Below are 27100 nucleotides of genomic sequence, written 5' to 3'. Positions count from 1 at the left end.
CTATCGCATAAATGTGTATGACTGGAATCGGTGTGCAATGACCTGGAGCATGTGACACTCGATGTGCAGGTCGTCCTCCTGACCTTTACATGTGACCACCTGGTGAACAGCAGCAGTGGGATGCTGATTACTTGAGAGAGCATTGACATTCAGAAAGAGGTTATATAGACTGGCAAGCATAAGGTGTCCTGCACCACTTTTAAGAGCACATTTGTTTGTAAAGACATCATGTAACAAATGTGTAAAAATGTAAAAGTCTCTAAAAAATACCAAAAAAAGTATATTTTATTAATATGTAGAGCTTTTCACCTTAGTACATCAGGTTCTAGCAGTGCATTTAGAAGTATTTTTTAAAAATGAACGTAGAAATGTTCATGCCTCCGCCCGTCCTCTCAATACCAATAGTAAACTAAGAGACAAGTCAGTTGTCATAGGGACCCCTTTGGGCCACCTGGGTTATTTATTATACATCGACAACATTATAGTTTATTTAATCAAACACAAGAGTAGGTTTTGTTATCGTGAACGAATGTATTTTAAGGGGGTCTTATATGTGATACTGAAGAAAGAAGAGCCAAAGTGAAACGAAATAATTGCTTAGGATCCCACAATTTGGTCAAGTGGGGAAGCCGAGACTACTCCCAGGTTTTCTGTTTTCGCATTGTGCAATTCTATTTCATTCCAATTCAGTATTCAAGTTACTTCGTTTTTACATGTGACTCTCCCAAGGTAGCAATAGCAAGCAGAGAAAGCTTCCCCCGAGGTGCAGTAAAGGGAGGGTATTCAGATATGGCATATAACACACTACTGTCACATCAGTCACTCTTCTATTTACTTGGGGCTTCACATCAAGGGCAGCATGGAATAAAACCCTCAAAATAACTAACTGGCTCACTGTCCACTTCATGTATATTCCTAGCTTCCTTTATGCCCACCTTACACTCCCTCCAAAGCCCCACTACCTCCCTGCTGGCATCAGGGTGGCTCTCAGGTACATTATAGACCATACTTTTTGGCATGTTGGAAAAAGTTTGCGAATACCCATGACATGGGGGGAGGTGGTCACCCTAGCCAGAATCATGCTTTCTGTTTCATAACTTATTTTCCGGAGACTGTCCATGACAGTTCTTCACTGTTCCACCTCAACATTACAGCAATCAAGGGTAGCATTTCATGGAGGACGGTTTTTACACCTTCAAGGCCTGGTCTCTGGCCAAAAGCCAAGTGCTGCAGTTGTGTATGAGAAGGGCATTTTTTCCATCTGTGCTTCTCAAGGGCATCCTGTAGCAGCACACAGTACAAGGGCAAAAAAACGATTGTGCCGATGATGTTTGTTTACTCTTCCTTTTCCACGTTTTTTTATTTTCCTCTGGCTAAGACTGTGATATTGCACCAAAAGCCTCAAAAATTGGACTATCAAAAACTACGAGCCACCTTTCCTGAGATTATCAGCTGTATCAGTGCCAAGTTGTGAAGACTTGGCCTGCTGATTTGACCGGAGAGAAACTGTAAACAAAGAATTAAAAAAATTATAACAAAACGGTACTTGAAAACGCTGCAGTTCACAAGAATACTATGTCAAAGGGTCACAATCAGCCCCGCAGCTGTGAACCATTAAGAAAAGAAAAGCAGAGTGTCCAACATGGCGTGTACTAAAGCACAGGTTGCGTTTGAGACTCTGTTTTTCTTTACTGAACAGTGCACAGCTGCGGGGCCGATTGTGGGCCTTTGAGTTAGTATTCATGCTAATTGCAGCGCACACAGGCTGCAATTAACATGAATACTAACTTAATGGCCCACAATTAGCCCAGCAGTGGTGGACTGTAAGGAAAGGAATGCAGCAAGTGAAAGGGCCATTTGCTCGTGAACTCAAGCCCTCCCAAAACCCAGAGCCATATGGGAGACACTTATCTGCCGCTCCCTCGTGTTCTTGTCGTCTCCCGCGACCAGGAAATTACTGTTTTTCGCGGCGCTCGCGTTTTAAAATCGGGCGGCGCGAACAGTCTCAGGATGTGCGCGCTAAATATTGCACACTGCGCGCTTAGGGTGACTTCGGTGCGCGGGCGTGCGCGCAGGTTATTGGGAACAGTGGTGGCTACTGTTGATTTGGTGTTCTTCGTTCTGATGTTGCTCTTATGTTCTAATATACGCGTTTTTATTTTTCTGTTGGTTTTACCGACGTATACTAGGCCGCAAGGGCATTTCAAAAGGTAAATTACGTATGAAGTATCGCAGGTGGCTGTAACATTCAATTTTATTGGTGTACCTCTCATTGGGTGCATGATGGTGTTACCTTTAATTATACTGTTGCAATTACTGCAATTATGGCAGGGAATGGTTCCTTTATGTGTACCCGAATCTGATTTAACAGTTGGTTTGAGAAATTCCTGAATGTTTCTACTTCTTGTATAGGCAAACATTGGTTCATTGTTGAAAATACCTTTGAAGTCCGGTTCGCCCGCCAGTAGCGGCTAATGTGTGCGGATAATGCGTTTGTATTGGTAACTCATGGTGGAATATTTTGATATTACAACCATTCTAGATTGTTACATTTTTGTTGATGGTTGCAATAATTCTCTACGAGTTTTGAGAGGAAATGTCATTATTGCTTGTTGAAGTATTTCTTCCGAGTATCCACGTTCCTGAAAACGACTCCCCATGTATTTGGTCTGTGTCTGTAACTCAGTTTGTTCGGATACTATTCTTTTTACTCTGTAGATTTGCGAGAGTGGTAAGTGATTTTCAGTAGGAGCTGGTGAAAACTTCTGTAGTGCAGGAGATTGTTATGGTCCGTGGGTTTCTTGAATATAGTAGTTTCAATATTATTCCCTTTTCTTGTCAGTAATACATCACAGTATGAAATGGAGGTATTATCAATCTGATAAGTGAACTGTATCCGTTTGTGGATTGTATTGAGGTGTTCCAGAGCTATTGTCAGATCCAAATATGTACCTTGCCACAGTACGAAAATATCATCAATGTAGCGTAAAAATAATAGTGCATGCTTTTTCCAAGTGTCCAAACTCAATATGTATTTGTTCTCAAAAACATTCATGAAGGTGTTCGCGTAGACAGGAGCAGCACAATTGCCCATCAAAGTGCCTGTTAGTTGTAGGTAGTGCTCATCTTCCCATCTAAAAGAACACTGGTATAATGTGTAAGTTAAAAGTTCCATGAGAAATACTTGAAAGTCAAAGTCCAATTGTGATGTTAATAGGATCTCTTCGACTGCTTCAATCCCTAGATTGTGGGGGATGGAGGTGTATAGAGATTTAATGTCGATGGTGCACATCCATACTTCCTCATTGTCAGGCAGTTGAATATATTCAACCTGGTTTAAGAAATCAGTAGTGTCCTTAACGTAGGTGTTCATCTTTATCACAAACTGTTGCAAGTGTCGATCCAAAAATGTTCCTATTGGTTCATGAATGCTCCCTCTAGTTGCAACAATCGGACGAAAGGGTGAATATAACTACAATCAGACGATAAGTAAATACACATAACACACTACAAAATGGCGCCCATTTTGGTTGCAACAACAGGGAACTAGGTCATAAGACCGTTAGTCCGTTTTCTATATTCTTGACATACGCCAGATATGAATGGCGTCTCACACGAATCGACAAACTTAGATACTTGGAACACACTGCCAAGATGCAGTTTCAGTTACCGGAAGGTAAGATTCAAACATTTGGAATTAAGAACTGTAATACAATCTCTTTAAGAGACATTGACATGGCACGTTTTTAGAACTCACAGCGGTGTACACAGCGACACTTTATTCATCAATTAACGCACTATTCGGCCACTCACTGGATATGCTCTAGACTTGATTCTTCAAAACTATCTATATGACCGCACATAATTATCACACTTTCTTCAGTATATTTGGCATTACGCCATCTACGCGTTTACTAAGAGTACATTTCACAGCACTGTACAACTGATTTCTCACACTCCGCTTTACTTTTTATAATAGTATGGCAAGATAAGAACCACCAACCGAGTGCATGATATTTTATATATACCATCCCTTATAAATTGACACACTAACCATAATTGAAATTTTGTTCAAATGTATTGGATACATGCAAGTTAGGGTGTGGAACCTCATTTAGTAAATTTTTGGTTTTCATTTAGACTTCCCCTGAAGAAGTGCACATGAGTGCACAAAATGCATTGGGAATATCTTCAAAGAATGTTGAAACATTATTAGAAGACAATTGAAATTATACAACATACAAATGGATATATTCATGGATTGAATTAACATTTTATTTTCAATGAACAATCGCTTTAAAATTGAGGACATTTATCTTGAACTGATATGAATCGCACACGCGATCAACATCGCAGCGCCCAGAGGGTCGTCCTCTAAGACTAGAGGACGCATGCATTCTACTGGTCACTTGCTCAGGGCAAATGGGGAAGTAGGATAGGACTAAGGTTGCACTGCCAGGGGCACTCGGGAGGCTGGGTGCAGGGGGCTTTTGAGCCGTATGGCGCTCAATGTTATTCAATGGAGGTCTTTAAAAGGTAACAGAGGCTGCAGGCTCGGGGACGGTGGATCTTCTGGAGCGATGAACACTTCGAGGGGTAAGTTGGAATCTTGGAGGGTAGGTAGGCACTCTGGAGTTGGGCACAGGAGGCCGGGGGGTGCCGGGGTGTCTTTGGACAACGGGAAATCTTACCCTCTGCTGGTCGCGGTTGGAGGGGTCCCTGGTTCTGAGTCTGCAGGCGTCGTCTGGGTCGTCGAGGAGGGTCCTTGGGCACTGGATTCCAGGTCAGAATCGCCGGGGGGACGTCCTCAGGGTCTTTGTCCACTCGGGCACAGGCCGGGCTCGGCGGGTGCAGAGTTGGCTGGATTCGCGGTTCCTGGCTGGCACCAGGGGAGTTGCTGTTTGACCAGAGCCACTGCTCGTGGCAGTCCCAGTCTCTAAGAGGGTCAAGGCAGGCAGGTCCTCTGGGGTTCTTGAGGTTGCTGTCCTCTGGAGATGCCGGGATTTAGCAGGAACAGGTTCAAGGATCCACAGGCCTTTAGGGCTGGGGCCAAGTCAGTTGGTGTTGTCCTCTTGTTAGCAGCTGTACGGCAGGTCTTCTTTCTTGTTTCGAAATCGGGATCTGAGGAAGGAAGGTTCAGGGTGCCCCTAAGTACTAAATTTAGGGGCGTTACAGGTAGGGGAAGGGCAGGGACCAATAGGTCCCTGTCGTGGGGTGAGTACACCTCCTATCCTGCTCCTCTCCTGTGGGAGGGGGGCAGGAGCCCATCTCTGATTGGGCAGGGCTCCCCATCCTCAAGATGGCCAGAGCCCGGAGTTGTGCTTCACCTCGCCTCTCCCACCCGAGGGGTGGAGTTGGCACAGGCTGGCACACCTCCTTTCCTCACGTAGGGTTTCCTGACAGTCTTCCTGCCAGAGTGGGGGTCAGAACCGGTGGGGGCCAGTTGCTAAGTACAGCAAGTGGTCTGGAGAAGCTCACACAGGCGGTATGCCTTTGAAGCTTCCCCCTGCCCATCCTGGGGGAGGAGACCTAGCACCTCGCCCAGGATGTGCATTGTTGCAGGCCTAGGAGAGCGGGGGGCTCTCCACCCAGGGGTCCAAGCAGTCCATGTGCTAAGGCCTGGCTCAAGGCATGAGTACTTAGGTACTGACTGAATGAATAGAGTACTGCAAGGAGAATGCCTGGGTGAATTTAAAAGTGTTTGGGTTTTGGCGCAGTGAATGGATTAGTACATGGTGCTGAATGGGTCACTCTAGGAGTGCAAGGGGAGTGCCAGGGTATTTGCTGGAAGTGTATGGATACTGACTGGGGAATTGAAGGTGTGAAAGACAAGTGTGTAGGTAGTTAGAGGACTGCATGCATAGTGGATAGGGGTTTGAAGCAGTCCATGTGCTAAGGCCTGGCTCAGTGCATGAGTACTTGCGTAGTGACTGAATGATTAGAGTACTGCAAGGAGAGTACCTGGGTGAATTTATAAGTGTTTGGGTTTTGGTGCAGTTTTTACAATTTTTTCAGATGGGTACTGGTGGTAACTGACTCTGACTAACCAGTCCTAGAGCCAGTGCAATGCTAAAAGACACTTAGAATACAGTTAAAACACCTACATACACTAGGGAACACTATGCGTTGGGGTACCCCTGTGATTAGAATGACCTCCTCTGTAAGCCCCTAGTACATAATAGGGCAGGGGGATTAAACCTATTTCTTAAAACGCGGAATTTCAATGGTTTTGTACGAGTTAAATGTCCAGCTAACTATAACAGCCCTGAAACCTATGTTTTTTTCAGTGAATTTCTAAGGTTTTTTAAATGCTAATTCCTAACTATAACAGGTCTGAAACCGAGGTTTTTTTTCAGTGAATATATATATATCCCCAAGGTCCGCTTCTATTGCGCGTATCTTCTTTAGCAGAAAACGGATACGGACCCAACTTTGGTGCAAAATTAATTTATTTTCGTGGAAGAGGTCGTCATGACCGCATTTCAGCCCTTCTCACGGGCCTTGATCACATGACACAGTACAGCATTGCACATTGGTTTAAATAGTGAAACATGTGGACGTAATCATTGATGCTAGAAGAATACGAAACCAGTCAATATCGGAGACAGACTTTTCTAAAAACTACGAGTCTTTTTTCCTTTTGTTTTCTCGTCTAAACAGGCTTGACTCGGCTATGTAATATATACATACAGAAACCCCTGATTTTAAGAAAGACAATAAAATCTTAAAATAAAATTCAATTTAATGCCATACAAAATAAATTGAATGCATATACGTCTCCACAAATAATCACATGTGCAAAAAAGGTTATTAGATTGTGCAAAATTGTGCAAAAAAGTGCTTAAGTGAAATAAAGTTTGTTCAAAATATTATCAACAAACGGTAATGCCAACAAGGAGATTTTTCTGGCATTGTGGTGCCATAGGTGTCTGTATAAATACATAGATCACTGCTGTCATTGTTCGTGAGCGCTAGTAAAGGTGTGGGTTACTGGAGCCCCAGTAATCCTATGGTTAAACATAATAGGCTCAACATTACAATTAAGTGCATGTACAGGACATTGCGATGGTCCACATTTCAGGATAGTTGTAGAACGCAAGTCAGAATCTGATAGGATATCGGTTTAAATAACAGAAGTCCTAATTAAAGAGCATGTGAGATAATAATGTTGTTGAAGGTCACTTCCAAATGGTGGAAATAAGATTTTCCCTTTGCTATCTATGGACAAACCCGGATCTTCACACACATAAATAGCAGAATACATAGGTAATAAATATTAAATAAGCAATGCAATACAATCCATAATAGATAAAATCTGCTTAAATATTCATATATGTAACTAATAAATATGTATATAAAAAAAGATCACTAATATCCATAAATAATCAATAAATAGTTATAAAATCCACAATTCATAACATCTCATAAATATTGCTCTAAAGGAAGATCTAAAATTCCTATATAAAAAGTCACAGTATGAATTTGGTCAAAAACTGTAAATCATTCTACAAGCATGTAAAAAGATCCTCTGTTACATTTAAACCAAAAGGTTGTTTTGTGTTTAGGTCTAAGATGTATCTAGTTTCCAGTTGCGTAGTTTCTCTTCTCTATTTCCGCCCCTCCTACTAGCAGGGATTGAGTCAATTACAAAGTATTTTAAATCTTTACTTTTGGAATCATGTTTGGCTTTAAAGTGTCGCACCACCGTATATGTGTGGTCTTGATTGTTAATTGCCCTCAGATGTTGCAAAATTCTCTTGTGTACTTGGAGCTTAGTGCTCCCTACGTAGCATAAATTGCATGGGCATGACAAGACATATACCGCAAACTCGGTTTTAGATGTAAGCAGTTTGCCAATTTTGTGTTTTTTCTGATCAAAGGGAGTAATATACGTAGTTTTATTCTCACCCTGTTGACAGGCTTTACACGATTTGCAGTTAAAAAAAACGGTATGGGTTTGCAGCCAACTAGTAGACTCAATGACTTCAGAACTGGTTTTGACTAAGTCGTCTCTCATGGAGGTACCTCTACTGTAGGTTATTGACGGTCTTTTGGGAAATCTGGGACCTATTATAGGGTCGCTAAGAACCAAAGGCCAATTTCGAGATATTATTGTTTCGATCTTTTTACGTTGTTGACTGTATTGGACTACAATTCTAAATTCCTTGTCAGTTGTATCACTGTTAATTTCTGTTTCAATTCCTGTGGTGTTGGTCCTAGATTCGGTCTCATAAAGTAGCTCAACCCTACTTTTACGCATAGATTTATTAATGGCATTATCTATGATCAATTCAGAGTACCCCCTTTCCTTGAACCTCTGTTTTCCATCGGTCTGGGCTATCAACAAATCATTTTCCTTGCTGTCAATCCGCCTCAGCCTTCATTTCCAAGCATTTCACCATAGGGAATACTAGTTACCAAGTGTTTTACATGAGAGCTACTCGCATGGAGTGTCGAGTTACCAGCGGTTTCCTTGCGATGGAGTTTAGTTTCAATTCTATTGTTATCAACATAGACCTCTGTATCAAGGAAACTCACTGGATGCGCTGATGCTGGCAGTAAAATGCAAATTCAGATCATTTACATTAATTGCTTGTACAAACTCCTGAGCTTTTTTATCTGTACTATCATCCCATATGATGATTAAGTCATCAATAAAGCGCAGCCATAAATTGACATTAGTTGTCATGGCTCCCTGGTGTTCAGTCATGAGGACCAGCTCCTCCCACCAACCCATGTGTAAACATGCATAGCTGGGGGAGAAGCTGGCCCCCATCGCAACACCTCTGAGTTGTCTGTAAAGTAGGTTATTGAACATAAAAATATTGTTCGTTAGACAGAAATCAACCATTTCAATAAGCATATTTTTGTAGTCTATCATTTTGCCCCTTATTTTGTCCAAAAAGTAATCAAGTGCTCCATCAGCATGTTGGATACTCATATAGAGTGAGCTGACATCAAGAGCGATGAGTAGATAACTTGGTTTCCATGTGAAATCCTTGATTTTTCATAGCAAATCGCTTGCATCGCTCACATATGACGGAAGGGCCTTAAACAGACTCTGTAAGAAAAAAATCTACATATTGGGATGTATGTTCTAGACATCCATTTCATGCAGATATAATGGGTCTCCCAGGTGGATTTTCAGAGTCCTTATGAATCTTGGGCAAAAAATAAATAGTGGGTACCACTGGGTGATTGTTTTTCAGGAATTTGAAATCTTGCCCTGTAATCAAATTATTCGATTTCCATGTTGACAATTTCATATAAAAGATTGTATACATTGTTTTCAGTTCCGATCCACTACATCTAGTGTAGCAGGTTCTGTCATTCAACTGTCTATAGGCTTCCTTCGTGTACTTGTCTTTGGCCATCAGTACAATGTTCCCACCTTTGTCAGAGGCACGGATTACAATTTTGTTGTTTTCCGTGAGTTTTGAAATCAAGGCAATATAATCTGATTTTTCATTGTTGTATTTGGGTTTACCTCTGTATGTTTTAATGTTTAGATCCTTAAGTTGATCTGTCACCTGGTCATGAAATAAATCAAATCGTGTCTCGTAACATGACCGGATTGAAAGTGGACTTCGGTTTGAACTGGGTTAAAGGATGTTTTATTTGTGTCTGCAAAATACTATGTTCTGTGGGTGGTTCACCTGCTTGCTCTTGAGGGTGGGCAGTCAATTTGTCGTAATGCTGATTGTATTCCATTTGTGGGTTCCATAGTTCCTGCATCTCATTTAGAAATGATTCCTCCGATTGTGTGACTTCTGCTGGGTTCGATGCTCTCGTTCCCGCTGCCATCGGGAGATCTTGTTTCTTAGTGTTCCAGTTAAGTAAATGATATTTCTTCAGTTTCAGTTTACGAGTGCTTTTGAATATATCCAGTCTTGTTTTCACATGATTAAAATTGTTTGCAGGGCAGTATGGTAAACCCAGACTGATTATTCTTGTATCATTGTCACTTAGTTCCATATCTGATAGGTTCACAATCGTTTTGTTAGTAACTGTTGACACATTCATTTGCCTCTCCTCCATCCTCCTCTTTTTTTGCTGTTTGTTTCTGTTTTGGTTTGCCTTCCGTCATTGCTTTCGTTTCCAGTTCTTGTTTGGCCATAGTTGGTTTTATGCGTGCGGGGACGGAGAGTTTGCCATCTGTCCTCGCATCAAAAAAGATAACTCTTCATCTAGTGTACGTTTTGGCCTGCCATGATTAGAAGCGGATTCCTTGAGAAACGAGCAAATATAATATATATATCCTCTGTTGAAGATTGCATTAATCTCTTAGCATGAGCTGAAAGCTATTTTGTACTTGGCAGCCATTTTAGTTAGCTATGTGCTGGACATTTGCGGTTTCCCTCTCCCAGAGTCTTTCACATGCGCAGATGTGCTTAGCTAGTAGAGTGCACCTGTTCCTAGTATAGAACTGTCAGGCTGTTCTAACTGATGTCAGCAACTTATTACTCCTCCTACTTGTTGACTGTGCAGTTTCTGTATGACTATCTATGTGCATAACTCTTCTCATGTGTACTTGTACCGCCTTCTTCAGCCCCTGTGTAGGTATAAAAGGACCATGCTTCTTCTGTTCAGTATGCTTCTTCACTCAACACCGAAGGGTGCTGTGTGAATGTAGTTCCACCTCATGAGGTTTATTAAACTTTGTATTTTCTATTCCAGTTTCTGTGCCAACTTCTTCCTATTGGTCTGAGGACTCTGTGCAGAGAAGGACGAACCCCTTGCACTGGTAGGCCTAGCTGAGTTCACCATCAACAAATTGGCGCCCAACTACTGGGGCTCATCGGTGACTCAGATGCCCAAAGGATTGGTCGCGACGAAGGATTGGAATCTCGCTCTGGACGCAATCGCTGCCCGATGAGACCAGAGTCTTGGCAACCACGGCGTTTTTCCTTTCTTTCTGATCTGACCATCCAGGTGGTGCCGGTCCTCGACTGAGATCTCTTCTGTTGATTCGCCGTGCAGTGACCATTTGGTCGATTTTAGAACTTGGCAGTTGGAACCTGGACACCAAGTGATTGGTAAGTGTCCTTCTGTGGTGCTTGCTGTTGGTTTTGATGCCTGGGATTGGTAAGGTAGTTTAGTAACACTTACTGTGGCTTTTGGATTTTGGAATTGGTGTTGGCCAACTTGGTTTGTTATGAGATTTATATATGGATTGCAATCTATATAGGCAGGTAATGAGGAGAATTTTCTCTATTTGAATTGATTTGAACGGCACATCGTACTAAAGGTACCTTAAGTGCTACTTTGATTATAATACTGCATATTCTGCACTATTTTTGGCATGCCTATTTTTAGCACACTTCATAGGATGAAGTTGCTTTTGTAGTGGTACCAATTTGAGACTAGATGAAGCACAACCGGCCCCCCGGAGGGGACGCCTAATAGGGATATGTATATTAAGTATGGTCTTTCTTCTATAATGTACAGAGCATTATGGAATAAATACACTCTTAAGGAGTTGCGTTGGCCTATGTATGGGTCATTTGATTTACGAAAGATTGAGTATGTGGAAAAATGTATGTTTAAGCGAAAGACTAGGCAAAAGATGTTTGATTGTGTACGAATGTGGAGAAAGAAGTGCGTGAATGAATGAAGCGTGAGCAAGCCTTGATTGAAAAAGAATAGCGAAAGAACATTTATGTGAAAGCATTAGAGCTGAAGAACAAAGCAGTTAATTGTAAGCAAATGCGTGATGGTCTTTTTGTTTTCCCCCAGGTGAATTTATGAATGTGTTGCTTTCTTGGATGTACCATTTTTAAACTTGTATATAATTAACCGGCTCCCCTAGAGGGGATACTTAACTAGGTTTAGGTATAAAAAAGTATTTCTTCTTTGGTGACTAGTACCCCGAGGAACTAAATATGTATATAGAAAGGATCCTGGTCTGTGCACTTAGTAACATTCATAAGTGGTGATATGCAGAGCGTTTTTATTTCTTGGTGTTCTGCCAGCCAAATCTAGTGAATATGACTTACAACTAGTATTTACAAATGGTTTGGTTTAAGTACAGTCTGTGGGCTGTCTTTTGTTTCTGTCCTAAGTGTTGATCTGTGGGTTAAATGTGTGTTTAAATGTCTGTGGTTTGTCATTAGTGGTACTTGTAAGTAGCGATTGCGCTCTTGGTGCAAGAATGGCTAGCCTTAAGTGCCCTGTATTATGTGTATGACACCGTTTTGAAAATGTCTGGAATGAGCTCAGTGTTTTTTTTGTCATCATTCTGTTATGCCAAATATCATTAAAATAAAAAACATTTTAAAAGAATCCAGCAATGAATTATATAAATATGCTAAATAGCTGCACGCTATCATTAAATTGACAGAGTAAGACACTATACATGTGAGCAAATTGCCACAATGTTAAAGATAAAAATTAGAATCCACATTTAATAGGAATAAAAAAAGCTTCAAAAAACGAAATTGTGTGTTTTGCAATAGATAAATTAAGATACAAAATGTCACAGCATTTATCCTTCTGTATTAGGTATTAACAGGCATTCACATAATCTGAGTGAGTTGGTTGTTGCAGACCTGAATACATTACAGAACGACAGATTTGTGGAAAGGCTGACTTGAAAGGCGTGTGAATTCGACACCTTTACGTGTCAAGCAGCTGTGTCAGCACATGGGTATTTCTGACTCCGGCCACAGAGAACAGCTGAAGTCAAACACGGTGTAAAATCCTGCATTTCAGACTGCTGTTTTAAAAGTTAGAAATATAGTTTCATTATTTTTGATAAACAGAGGACAGATTGACAGTAGGGATTTATTTTCTTAATGCCTTTTTAAATAAGGATAAGAGTGGTTTTTGATGTTAAATAATAATGACTGTCCTTCATTTAAAAGTGACGCAGACTTTCAAGTTCGGTTTCTGTTCTTAGGGCTATGAATGAATGTGTTTAAATAGGATAGGCAAGGGATGCAGCTTGCTTTTCATATGTGGACTCATCAAAATGATTGGATTTATTTAAAAAAAAAAATTGGTTTATATAAAAATGTTTATTTAAAATTGGTGCATTAAATTAGTTTTTTAATATTTATAATGCCTAATAATGATGCTGTGACTTCCTAGCATCCAAATTGAATTTAAGCCATGCTAAACAGCAATAGGGGGTCACTTACATGTGAAATGTCACTTTACCCAGGCGTACAAAACTCATTTTTATAAGGGTATACATTATACATTTCTGATGCCACATCTCTGGGATATGTAGGGGACATTCTGGGGATGACTATTATGCAAAAACATTGTAGGATATTCATTTTTAAGTGCCCCAAACATCAAAGTTTGAAATTGAGTAAAATTCACTATTTAAATGAGGTTATTCCAATCAGAGCAGCTTTTAAACTGCCTCAGGCTACAGTAAATGCACATATGTAAACATAGAATGAATAGCTGACATCTATACTGCTAGACAAGCACTCGGCACACTGCTTACAATTATAAATATGTACAAAAAACTGGCAGAAGTTATTAAGCTTACCTCTGAATTGCTGGTAGACAGGAATGGAGTGGGTTTTGCTGTTGAGCTCTGTTTCCAGGGTCACTTTGAATTTGTAAAACTGCATGAAAACCTTGCACTCAAGATGGAACAGCTGCGAATAGGTTAAAGGTCGAAGTTCTACATTTAGAAGCAGGGCTCAGCGCAACATTTGCTTTGACATTTCGACATTTGAAAGACGAAATGGCAGGGCAGGGACAGAAAGAGGTTTTGCTTGCTTTTTTTGCTAAAGCAAGTTTTTGTTCACTCATATGAACAGATTGAATAATAATGGTATATGTCAGCTTTTATCAAGACAACGGCTCTGTCATATGTATAGCACTAATGCTTTCAGGGCTGAATTAATGAAGCAATGGGATTTAGTTTGAATTCATGTGCCCTCGTGTCACACTTGTACATTTGCTAAAGGAATATGTTCTTTAGCTAGCTCAATGTGCTATTTAGCTCCTCAGAGTTTGTTTATGCCCAGTTGATACAAATTGGGGTTGATAGTGTAGACAGAATGAAACCTGTTACAGGTTTCCTACTGTCAAAAATGTGGGGAGGAGGCTAGCTCCTCTACAAATTAAGGGTAGGCAAATTTATGTTTTCTCTCTCTTTTTCCTAATTTCTTTTGAGCCTGTCTAAACTGTCTGTGAAATAGCCATGAGACATTTAATTGGCTATTCAGTAATACCGTTTTAAACATTATTAGCATTAATAAAATGAATAAATAAATTTGCTATGTTACTGCCCATCCTGTCTGATGAAATTATGAAAGGATGAGTAGTCTAGATTGTGGTTTCCTTATTTGATCTTTAAGGGGAACTAGCTGTGGGTAGTTTTTGTTCTAAAATTCTCAGGTGATAACACCACTATTGTTTGTTATTCTCATGCTACATACAGTTTTGCAAGGGCATTGCTAGTTTTTATTAGCTAGTCTGTGTAAATAAACTGACAGTCCTTACTAGAGCTGATGTTGCATAGTTTGGATTGTGAAAAATAGAATGCAGAGAAGATGCCCACGTGATCCTTAGCAAACATTTTTGAGGAAAATATTGTTTTATAGGACTCTGTTTGTCACAAGATGTTCTGCTGGAGAAAATGTACCCATTATGTTGAAGTTTTTAGTACTGTATGTAATAGGAATCCCTGTTAAAGTAGCAGTTTTAGATTTTCCTGTTGCTCCTATAACATGAGAGCATGGTCCTAAGCATACAATGTAGGTGCTTTTATTAAGAGAAATCATTTTTGAAGTGTCTACAGTCCTGTACAAGTAATGCAAAGTCTATGAGTAAAAGTGTAGAACATTTCCTTTTTTCTTGAGGGTCTTTAGATGATTAAGGTAGGAATATACAGATGTAAGGATTTGGAGTAGGTCTGTTTTGTTTTTCTCTTTTCCTCAGAATTTAGTAAATGAACACAGACTTCCTTGGCTGCTTGGGATTGGGGGACGTATTACTCTTGTCGGTTCACCAAAGAGTTCCTTTTATACTTGCCAATAGGTCGAGGCTGTTGTTTTTTTTACTCTCAAATAGATGAAAGTGGTTCTTGGGTGCCTTGCTAATATATGGGGCGTCCCTAGACTAGGAAGTATTCTGAGAATATCCTCTCTGTTGATAGATTATTTCTGTGCCTTGTCTAAAGACCTTTTGTTCTGTCCACCAATAGATATTTGCTGCCTTACAACCATTGCCAGAGGGGCGCGGACATCAGATCCAGCTTGGAGAGTCAGCACCAGTCCAGCTTGAAGTCAAAGTGAAGGTAACCAGCACAGGCATTGCTGGCAACCAGGACCTCAGTGAAGGTAGAAGGCCGGAAGCACTGGGATGTGAAGTGTGTTCCCCCTGCCACTGTCTTGGGCGAAAGACGGGGTCACAAATCAGAAAGGAGAAATCGTGGATCAAGTTTTTGATGCCCAGCCGAGAGTCACAGACCGACCAGGAAGGCGAGAAAGTTTTTGCTTGAGGTAACCCCCTTTGAAACAAGGGTTGCTTCAGAGATCCTAGCATCAGGCCTCTGAATCCTGGTCCCAAAGTGGCTGTAAAGTTTTCACCTTGGTTGGTCAAGAGATACCTGGGCACTTTGAATGCAATCTATGGCCCCAACGAAAGAACAGTGTGCCAGCAGAGCAATACAGGAGTTAGGGAAGGACTTGAGTTCAGGGTACAGGTGCTGTGTCTCTGGTGCCTGTTAGATTGAAATGAAGAAAACTGGTGCACTGCCTGAGACACTGGACAGGATTGCTGAGAGCATTTGCCTTGGTGGGCGATTGCCCTATCCTGAAAGAAGAAACTTTTCCCTTGAAACTGGGCCGTGATTCCTGAGTTGCGAGTTGTGCAGCTCCACCATGGGAACAACAAGAGCCTGCCTGTGAGGCTCAAATGGACACAGGGAGAAGACTCCCCTCTGGTTGGTTGTACAGCGGCTTTAATTTCCCAAGGACTTCTTTTTCTTTTTTGTTGAAAATATATCCCATTGGTCGTCCCATTTTTGAGGAGGAGCAACCCTTTGCAGCTCTTCGTCCTAATTCTCATGGTCCTGTGTGGTCCTCCTGGTCCTCTGGATCCAGGATCATTTTTGTAATAATATGTCTGACTGCTTTCATAATTGTATTAGGAATAATGTTTATTCTGCGAGAGAAAAGTTCATCTGAGCAATTGAGAAATGTTACTTTACCCTTTCCTTGATGGATACTCTAGCCCTCATAAAGTAAACACTGGAAACGTCTAGTGAAAATGTTTTTATTAGATATGTGCTGTTGGCTATTTTGAAGTTGAAATTGATGGTCACTGAAATGCATAGGAGTCTTGAAAATGTTTTTACTGGATGGTTCTAGGATTTGCTTAGGACTAGAAAGCTAATAGTTCTGTTTCTGAGAATAGTAATTACTCTCTCCTGCTATCTGTATGACCCAAGGCTCTGTTCCCTTTGTACTCCTGCTTATACCTTCTACATACCAGCTTAACAATATTTAGAATGAGAAATGCCCACCAAGCAATGAATTAGGATAATGATAAATTTATGAAAAAAAAATAATATGCATGTTTCCTACTGGATTATGGGAATGTCTTTAGCTCATGCTAAAAGGACCATCTGTTGAAGATTGCATTAATCTCTTAGCATGAGCTGAAAGCCATGTTGTACTTGGCAGCCATTTTAGTTATTTATGTGCTGGACATTTGCTGTTTCCCTCTCCCAGAGTCTTGCACATGCGCAGATGTGCTTAGCTAGTAGAGTGCATCTGTTCCTAGTATAGAACTGTCAGGCTGTTCTAACTGATGTCAGCAACTTATTACTCCTCCTACTTGTTGACTGTGCAGTTTCTGTATGACCATCTATGTGCATAACTCTTCTCATGTGTACTTCTACCGCCCTTTTCAGCCCCTGTGTGGGTATAAAAGGACCATGCTTCTTCTGTTCAGTGTGCTACTTCACTCAACACCGAAGGGTGCTGTGTGAATGTAGTTCCACCTCATGAGGTTGATTAAACTTTGTATTTTCTATTCCAGTTTCTGTGCCAACTTCTTCCTATTGGTCTGAGGTCTCTGTGCAGAGAAGGGCGAACCCCTTGCACTGGTAGGCCTAGCTGAGGTCACCATTAACACCAAGCTTACTTGCATTTAGCAAGCACGAACCACACCGATCCAAGTATTTCTCAATGAAATGTTATCCCGGGCACAAACAAACAAGTTTTGAGCTCAACAGCTCTTGGTCACATATAATATATATCTATCAAGGCCATGATTGGTCAAAATGCGTCATGCCGACTGAACCTAATTAAATCTACTTAAGCAACAAACTGTTGGTGTCCGTTTCTTTTGGAGGAGCGTACAGGAGTTTCCGGATATATTTATATACACAAATAAACATCTTGCCTGAGACTCGAGTGGTCCGTCTCTCCTTCTTTGCCGCCTGGAGGTATACACATAAACATACATACACACACAAACACACATACACTTTATTTTTATATAGAGTTTTATATGGCGCCAACTTGACCCAAATCGGGTATCGGAGCGCTTTACATAGCACCAGTTGCGTTACAGGAGGACACATTCATTTTTGTTAGGCAAGGGGAGATTAAGTGATTTGCGCAGAATCACAGGATGTTCAGCATCGTTGACGAAACTCGAACCCAGTTCTCCAGATTCGAGGTCGACCGCCCTAGCTGTTAGGCCAGCTCCTCTCCTGTTATAAATAAACTGCTAAATTATCTGTTGGGCAATTATCTGTTGAGTCTAATGGGGGAGCGGTCCTTGCAGCTAGGAGATGTGTTCTGGCAGGAGGCATGATCAGGGCCAAGGCAGGTGGCCATTCAATCCACATGGATAAAGCTCAAAGTACTCTCTAAATTCTATCACCTGAGCTCGTGACCTGTACTCTATCGAACTGATCTTCCTTCTGACTTTGCAAGATGATGGGAGGTACCAGGCAGATTCTAGCAGCTTGGCGAATGCCGTCCAATACATGACTTTTGTATGAAGGTCAACAGGGAGATGGTAGACATTATAGGGATCCTAGTGGAACTGACCACCGACATGGCTTTCCTGGGTGTAAGGGTGACTAGGTAATGTTCAAATCCATATTGATCCTGTACCATATGGGGTTGATGGTAGTGTGAACGAAAGGGGTAATGATGCTACTCCAGCAATGGGTGCTAGGAGGAGAGACATGGAGTGGTGCGTTGTTGTGAATGAACGAAGACTCAACTCCAGGATATCTTTAGGTAGTATTGATTATGATGGTAAGTTCAGCAGTAGGAGTACAGAGAGCATCACCAGGAGCAGCCTTCTGCTGCTCTGCCCATACACCAACTGACAACCTCACTCATCCAACATTCCACAGCATCATCCACACGAACATTCCACACCACACTCACACTGGCTGAGCAGCAAGTATGACCCCCCCCCTTTCTTTACGGTAAACAAAAACACAATGCAATGGTCCAAGAAAAAGTATACACTGATAAAATGTACATGGAAGGAAATAACATGAGAAAGCATTGCAAAGGCCTGAAGATGACTGAGGGCATACAAGTTCAGATCAAAAGCAAATATAGAACAGTACAATGGGCATGTAAGTTAACAACAAAATGCATAGAAAGTACAGAGGAATGTAACAAATTGCTTGCATGTTAACAAAAGATGATAAATGATAGAAATGGACAATGCCCACCAATGTACTAACAATGATGAAAACCACAAACTCGGCAAGATAAAAACTGACTATAAGAAAGCACAAAGACTACACACACACACACACACACACATCTTCTCCCTTTCTATACAAAACAGACACACACAAAATATTCTACCTTTCCACACAAAACCAAACAAGTTAGCCATCTACTACACAACGCATAACCAACCATACCCCTTATGCCACAAATATTCCAGCTGGCCAGGCTGAAATGGACATGAACAGCTAGGGAACGAAACAACAAAAAAAAAAAAAAAAAAAAAAAAAGGAAGAAGAAGAGGGCGGTGCAGTAGCAATCACCTCACAACAAAACAAAAAAAATAACATTTCATACCACAACCACACAAGAGTGGAAGGAACGCCAATACAAGTTCACAAAAAGGTAGCTACCACACAAGAGTGGAAGGAACGCCAAACCAAAAGTGCAAAAAAACGCTATAGCAAAACAATACCACAACCACACAAGACCACAACCACACAAGAGTGGAAGGAAGACCAATGCCAGTGGGTGTTTCCTAAAGTCAACCACCATAAAAAAATTTAAAAAAAATTTAAAAAAGGTGGTGAAATTGAGTGACTTCCCCAGTCAACTCAAACACCACACTTAAAAGGGTGATTCTAAAAATCAACCCACACCTACAACAGTGGGCTTAACACACACACACACACGTATTTCCTTTTTGAAACGCACCCTCCATGAAGTTTGCAATTTTCCTATGCCCAACACAATAAAGAGGGAAAGTTGTGCCACATTTGGCTAACAGTCATAGACAGATAGTGCCAGAGTTCCAAGGTGTGCTTATATACTAACCCTGCAGTAAAAAGTCACTACCTGAACGTTTCCTCAGGGGCAGAGAACGCTGCAGTGAAATTGCCCAAAAAAACGAGAATGTTGCTTCGGAGTCTTTAAACAACAAACGCAGCCCTCACTAGATTTACAAGGCTACACCAAGACCGCAAGCTCAACAGCACTTTCACTCAAAAGTGCATTTGTCGGCTTGAGTAGAATTGAAGAACAGATAAACACTCCACAATCACCAGGAGAAAAGATGGCGGCACGGAGACATCACATACGCTAGGAGCTTCCCAGGTGGCTCCAAGCATGCACATGTTGCTCAGCATAAGGAGCTCCTCATCACACCACGAGCTCCCGATGCCAGGGCACGCGCTGCACACAACGCTCGATATGAAACAGTTGGAGGCAGGTGAGCAAATGAATATTTAGAGGAGTAAAAAACAAAAAAAAATTAATCAGGCGCAGCGGTAGAAAGTTTAACCAGGAGCAGAGGTTACCTCAGTAGCACTAATCACAGCACTTCACATCACCCAGCCGGTTCAGGGAAAACACGGAGGCGGGTGGATAAGCTCCTCCTCGTTGCACCTCGCAAGTTGCTCTTCCCCACAAGGACTGAGGGGACTACACCTTCTATTTGCTCCTTCGTGACACAGAGACCGTGGACTCCTTTACTTAGATCACAAACTTGTGACTCCTTTTACTCAACGCTCTTGTTGGCAGGTACACTGTGGGCTCCTCTTCCAAATGTTAGTTCAAAACACGGGTACGGGGACTCCTCTTACTTGTAACTTAAAGTGGCAAAACTCCCCAGGGAAGAAAATCGGATTGATCTGTGCAGCGAAAACAGGCAGCACGCAGGCGACAAGGCAGTTGCCCAAATCCACACAATGCTGGGGGCACGATTTAACTTGTGACAGAGACACAACTAGACATCCCAAATCGTGATTGTGGAAGACTGGTAAAAGGTCCAATGAGCAACAGCTTGAATCACTGCAGCTCCATTCCAGAAAGAGCAGGAAGACACAGCAGAAACTGGCACACCAGGTTTGGGGCCTACCGGTCTTAAGGTCACTGGTGGGGTCAGGGCTGCCCATCTCCTTTAAACTTGTTGCGCTTAGTTTGAGAATGAGGTTCTTCGTTAAGTAGGTACTACAAGCTTCAAATTCCAATCCAGGTTAAGTTTCACTTGGTCTCAGCATCTATAATGTTCTCACACGCAGGTTCTTTTAAAAATAGTCGCCAAAACGTTGTGAAGGAACGAAGACCCAACTCCAGGATATCTTTAGGTAGTATTTATTATGATGGTAAGTTCAGGAGTAGAAGTACAGAGAGCCCAAACAGGAGCACCCGTCTTGCCGCTCAGCCCATACAGCAACTGACATCCATCATTCCACAGCATCATCCACACGAACATTCAAGAACCACACTCACACTGACTGATCAGCAAGTATGAGATGCATGTCCATGGAAAAGTCCAGACCCGAAGGGAGTGGGTGTCCCAGACAATGGGAATACATCTAGGGCCCTTAGGCAGATAGTTAAATAGTGTGTTTATTATGTCTATTGCTATATGGTTAAAACGTTTTCGTGAAATATATAGCAAAGTTGTAGGGCAATGGACTAGACACACACTGGCGCAATAAATAAATTACCAGTTGTGAATGAGAGTTGTCCGTAGCACTTGGAAAGAAGAGATGATGGTTTATAAATCCCACCAATGGTTCCTTGTTTTGTGTATACTTTTAATGTGCATTGAAATTAAAATAATACGATTAAAAAAGTGAGGATTGTAGAAAAAGAGGAGAAAGACAAAGCGTGAGGAGGAGCTCGAGCGCACACGCTACGGATCTCAAACTTGAAAACGAACGCATCAGCATAATGAACAGTCTCACGGCACACCCAACGCCGAGAACACCGTTACCACAGTTACTCGACGATAAAGTCCAGCACTTAAGGACCTCGTTTTGGGCCAGCCGGTTGAAAATTATCACCGGCTGAGTGGCGTTTTTACGAGACAGTAACTACTTCTGAAATTCTTTTGCCCAGCCGTGTTGGAATTATCACCGGCTGAGCGACTACAGAGACTCCTATTCCATTATACAGCCCTGACGTAGACAGAGAGTTTGCTGCAGACAGAGAGGAGCCATGTGATCCGAGTCAGTTCTCTGGTGACCAACTGGACTGCATATTCAAGCACAGCATTCAATGGAACCACGGTACGGTGGGAAGGTCAGCTAGAACCGCATCTCTTCCATCCATGCGCAGCAAATCAAGGCTTGCATCACAGTTCTGAAAATGTGATTGCTTGCTGAGTAGGTGGATTGAGCAGTAGACAGCCTTGATTAAGTCAACTGCTTAAGCTTTTAAGAGTAGACAAGAGTTCAGCACGACCATGTTTATTTGATGGACTGTCCACGGTGGGTGATATGTCCAACAGAGCCGAGTGTTCTGGTCATGCTTGGGCAGCATTAGACAGAAAAGAAAGAATCAGTTCTTCCCAGCGTTTGGACGGCATCCATTTCTCTTTACATTTTACAGTATGCAAGAGGAAAGTACAAGGTTGGTAAGAAGATGAAAGAGCAGTACAAATCTTTAATGTGGGTTTAAACGCTACACCATAGAGCATAAATGGAAAAAAAAAAAAGAAACTTTTCCAGAAAGGAAAAACTTGATAAGGGTGTGTTTTTTCACCGAACACGCGAAAGGAAACATAACAGGGGGATTAGCTCTCAGGGAACTAGTCACCTGTCTTTACAAAAAGAGGTTTAGATAACTACTGCGCCTTGTAGCTTGAGACAAAATATGTAACCATCTAATTATAGTCATCTACAGCCAAAGGCAGACCCATGGGATACCTGCCTAATGCACACCATCAAGGAATGAGCATAGTGAACTACAGGCATTACTCCCAAGACCTCTACAACCTTTACTCATCAACAAGGAAAACAACTCTAGAGGCTTAAAGGAGGAAGGGCTAACTCAAGAGAAACACTGGATGAGTAAAAAGAAGATGTAAATAGAAAGAAAACATTGAAATGTATGAACACACACACACACGCACGCACACACACACAGGAACACGCACACCCCCCCCCCCCCGTGAATCTTTCAGACTGCAAATAAAGCCATCTCAGGTCTATCCCAAGGACTCACCATTTGCTCTACAAACCCGATAACTTGATCAGGAGGAGTTCCTTTAGAAAATTACATTTACAAGTTAAAAAGCAGCCCTTATTGTTACAAAAATTAATCTATTGACAATAATGTATTGTGAGTGAATTTACCGATTTGTCATTGGTACACAGAGCTGCCTTTTAGGACTGCCCCAAGCATTGGAAATTTGTATTTAAATAGTATCACCCGACAGTAGAGCTTAGATGTAGGGTCGCAAATTTGCTGGTAGTTGCCTGCTCAAATAGATGCTTCCTAGGGGAAAGAGGTATACATCTTCAAGATGCAAGATTGTGAAGCTAATTACCATTAGAAATCTAAGACTATCTAAACTTGGCAATCTAAAAAGATATAAAAATGAGGCTGTTCAATGTGCTTAGAGAGATTGCTCAAGGTTATGTATAGGCCTGGATACTAGGGATTGACATATATAAATATCTGTGCTATGGACCTCGAAACGAAGTCACCAGTCGAACCACAAGGATACATCAAAATGATTGGAACCCACCACCGAGATTCATTTTGAAGATCAACTAATACGTAGAGAGCCTCAGTCATAGAGCAACATTCAGCATGCATGAAAATATATAGAGGACATCTCAACTGGAAATGTGAGCTTTGAAAATAATCAGAATATAACCTTCAGACCTGCCAAAAATCTGATTTGGAGATGTAATGAGCCCCACCACAGACAAGAAACAATCATGCTGATTGCAGATTAAAACTACTACAGAGCAATACAGGCGTGCTCAACAAACAAATGCACAATTAAATTGAAGGAAATCAATTCCCTGGTAATACGAAATAAACCTGGATCCAATTCTAAGGGATCCAAGACTTATTACCTTTTACCACTCCCCAATATGCTTATGAACCCCAAATACACCTTAAACCTCAGTACCAATCTTAGAGTACTGAGCACCAACTAACAATTTGTACGGTCAAAACATTATTGAAGTTCTGTCTCTGTGGCATCTGTGACCATGGATATAGGCTTACTCGGTGTGGTCTCCTTTCTCTCTCAATTTTTCAGAAGTGCTGAGAGTACTGTAGCATCTGTGTCAAGAATCCTACATTAAGCCAGGACGCCTTTTTACACAAGAGAGATTGCTTTTTATCCGGCACCTGTTTCATAGAGCACTTCAAGCGAGTTCTTGTGGAGAGGTACTTTTTTAATAAGCCCAGTCCATAAAGCCTGTGGGCTTTTACTGGATGGAGTTGGCACTGGCAAAGCGTCTGCACATCTGGCGCTGTTGGCATTAAAGTTATATGACTATTGCTTCAGTATAAAGATAAATTGCTGAGGGTTAGAGCGTAAAAGCAGACTTTCTTTCATGTATGGCTACCAAATCGAAATTTTGAGTGATCGGAGAAATTGTGGTTACATTTGTTGATGTCACTGAAGGCTCTGACAAAATGGTATAGCTGAAGGAATGGATAGTGTTGTGGATCAATATTTGGTTCATACGCAGGAAAGGAAGCATATGATGGATGGTTGAACAGAGGAATGGCAAATGGACTAGGAACAGCAGCTGTACTGTAAAGATGCCGATATGGGGTGTATGGACTAGATCGAGATGGTGTTGGGAGCGGGGGCGGGAAAGTATACAAGGACCAAGTTTGGATTAAATAGTTGATCATTTTGTTGAGTGTAAGCACTGTGATAACCAGCATGCGACAAATGTAACTTAAGTTACAAATCCTGGAGCTAGATAGAGCATCCGTGCCCCTTTGTTCAAAGAAGTGGTAACAATTCTGAGGACACCAGATCTCGACGGGAGAGTGCCCTATTATCATGAACAGGTTATTGAACATATACATGTAGGTACACATTGAAATAAATACGATTTATTTCCTCTCAACTCATTAAAACGTATTTGCCCCTAAATACAAACGTAGCTACTTCACATTATTCCTATCTTATCCTCCACCATTTCACGAGGATAGTTTTTCGGTGAGGTATAAATTACAGAACACCTGTCACATAAAGCTGTCCTTCCCAAATAGTATTTAGTATCATTCCATACCTCAGACTCATATTATGGCGCAGAACGTAATCACCTAGAGCCACAACGCCTATAACAGGGTTGTTTTCCACTGAGGGTTTTTAAGTGGCATGAAACAGAGAAGAGTGAAACTTCCAGTGGTCCATGGTATTCCTTGGATCCCAGAGGTGGAAAGCTTCCCTTCATCAATAGCTACTGGTGGTGGGCTAAGTTGTTGTATGGACTACATGGGTCAGTACGAATGGACAGGGACGCACCTACTCTTGCTCTTTTGCCTTGGTATAGTGGGCTCTAGCAGGATGCTTCAAAGAGCAGGGGGACATGGACATCTGTGTGCCTTGCACAGAGAGAGACAAATTGAGAAATTATGCATATTCATCGAATCTTTCATAAAAGGAGGATGCCATCCCAGCTTGCTGGACACCAGACCAGTAGCCTCACCCCACCGTTACCCGATCCTTACCAGAACATGAACAAGAACTACTGTAGGAACAGGGCCAAACAAAGGGGACCAATAGAAGGCATGAAGGGAGGAATAGGAACATAAGCGCAAGACAAAAGGGAAACTCTGTGTGAGAAAGTGCCCTCTCTCTGCATGGTTGCCCCCAATGTTTACCTTATTGCTGATGTACTTTGAGTGTGCCCTGAACTCCTGCCAATCAGGTACCCAGGGCCTATGTTCTTTCCCTAAAACTGCATTGAAGACCAAACCCAAAAAGCACTCTCTGGCCACAGGTCAGTCCCTGGTAAAAGGTACCACAGGTACCCAGGACACTGTGACCAGGGAAGGCCTCTAAGGGCTGCAGCACTTATTGTACCACCCTTAGAGGCTCTGTACCTTTACACTTACACACTGCCCTTACAGGCTGCGTGTTTTGGTGCAGAACAAAGTGAAGAGTCGACCTGGCACACATCCCTGTGTGCCATGCCTACACCCCACTACCCTGGCATAGATCAGCCACCCCTCTAGCTGGGTGCACGATACCAGTGGTGAGGGTACAGGTGCATGAGCCCTGTACCCTTACAGCATAGGTCTTCAAAGTGTGAGGCGCGCCCCCTTGGGGGGGCGCAGCTTCACCTCAGGGGGGGCGCGCACTCCACTTCACCATTTCACCTTCCATTGTTGCTTCCCACATTGAAAGTACGTTTCCTGCCTGTGTTGCAGGTCCCCATCTCGAGTTAGGGCTCGCTCTGATTGGAGCATTCAGAACAGCCAATCAGCATGTAGTTCCTGCAACACTGACGTCAACACGGACGTTCCTCCATAGAAATGGACAGCAGTACAGATGCCAGGGAGTGCCGCGAATTTTGCATACAAAAAGCTGCAAAATACTTCAACTTTGCAGATAAAGCAGCGCTTCACCACTGCTGCCTTTTGCCTCCCGATTGCTTAACTTCATATCGGGTTGCTGACCTGCGCCTCGGTTTTGAAGCCTACCCCTGCGAGGTTATCATGGTTTGTAACCTCGCTGCTACTGCCTTTCGCTCCAAGGATTTGAAAACGGGTGCATTCTTCCTGAGGATTCCATTCACCAGCAAGTAAATTTGAACAGTTTTTTTATTTTTTTAAAGTCTCCTTCCTTTGATTAAAGTCGCTGGTGCTCATTTAAAATGTTCAAATACTTTAGAGCTGAGTACACAAGCCTGAAATAGCAAATATCGTGAAATATGCCATCTGTCTTTTGTAGGGCAAATATAAATGCTTTATGACCTGTTTCTGAATCTTTGGAAGGCTGACTTCTTTATAAGCCAATGATGTTAACAACTGAATGGCTCTTGATGCTGCTAGAGAAGAAAGGTATATATCCTCTTGAATCACTTATATCCCATATGTGTCTGATGTAGGTGTCCCCTAGACCTTCTTGAAAAACTGTGGATGACCTTCTACTGGCGACACCTGGCCAAACTCCACATAATCACAGTTTTTTCAATTGTGTCAGAAAGCATGTTTTTCCGGCCCCCTTTTCCTGATATCTTATCTAGGGGCAATGATGTGGCACAACAGCCAGAGCTGCTGACTTTGGAGCTGGGGAACCAGATTCAGTTGTCAGCATCTGCTCAACGTCCCGTGATTCTGGGCAAATCACTTAATCTCCCTATGCTTACAAAAAATGAATGTGTCCTTGTGTAATGTGAAAGATGATCCTGTAAAGCGCGCCAATCCCTTTGGGTCATTTTGTGCTATATAAAATTGTAAAAAATATATTACAAATGTTTGTGAGCGCTCCAGTTTTTAAGTACCACTTTCCCTCAAAGTGTTGCGTGTAAAGGGGCCGTTTTTACAAGGACAAGAAAAGCCACTCAGGGTGGCTTTTCCCATCCTTGTAAATATGGAGCAGGAAAATGCGCCGCCGGTGCATCACAAAAAGTGATGCTCTGGTGGCGCAAGGGGCTTGCGAATAAGCCCCTGGAAGTGGAGCACAACCT

The 27100-nt window shown here is 42.0% G+C and overlaps 1 protein-coding gene across 2 annotated transcripts in view; it reads right to left on the bottom strand.

Moving 5' to 3' along the window:
- Positions 1-27100, bottom strand: part of CLSPN (claspin) — a 413699-nt gene that overhangs the window by 367252 nt on the left and 19347 nt on the right. The window lies entirely within an intron of this gene.

Source organism: Triturus cristatus, chromosome 3_2 (genome assembly GCF_964204655.1).
Source record: "Triturus cristatus chromosome 3_2, aTriCri1.1, whole genome shotgun sequence".
Lineage (NCBI taxonomy): Eukaryota > Metazoa > Chordata > Amphibia > Caudata > Salamandridae > Triturus > Triturus cristatus.
This window is presented reverse-complemented; position numbering and strand designations above follow the sequence as displayed.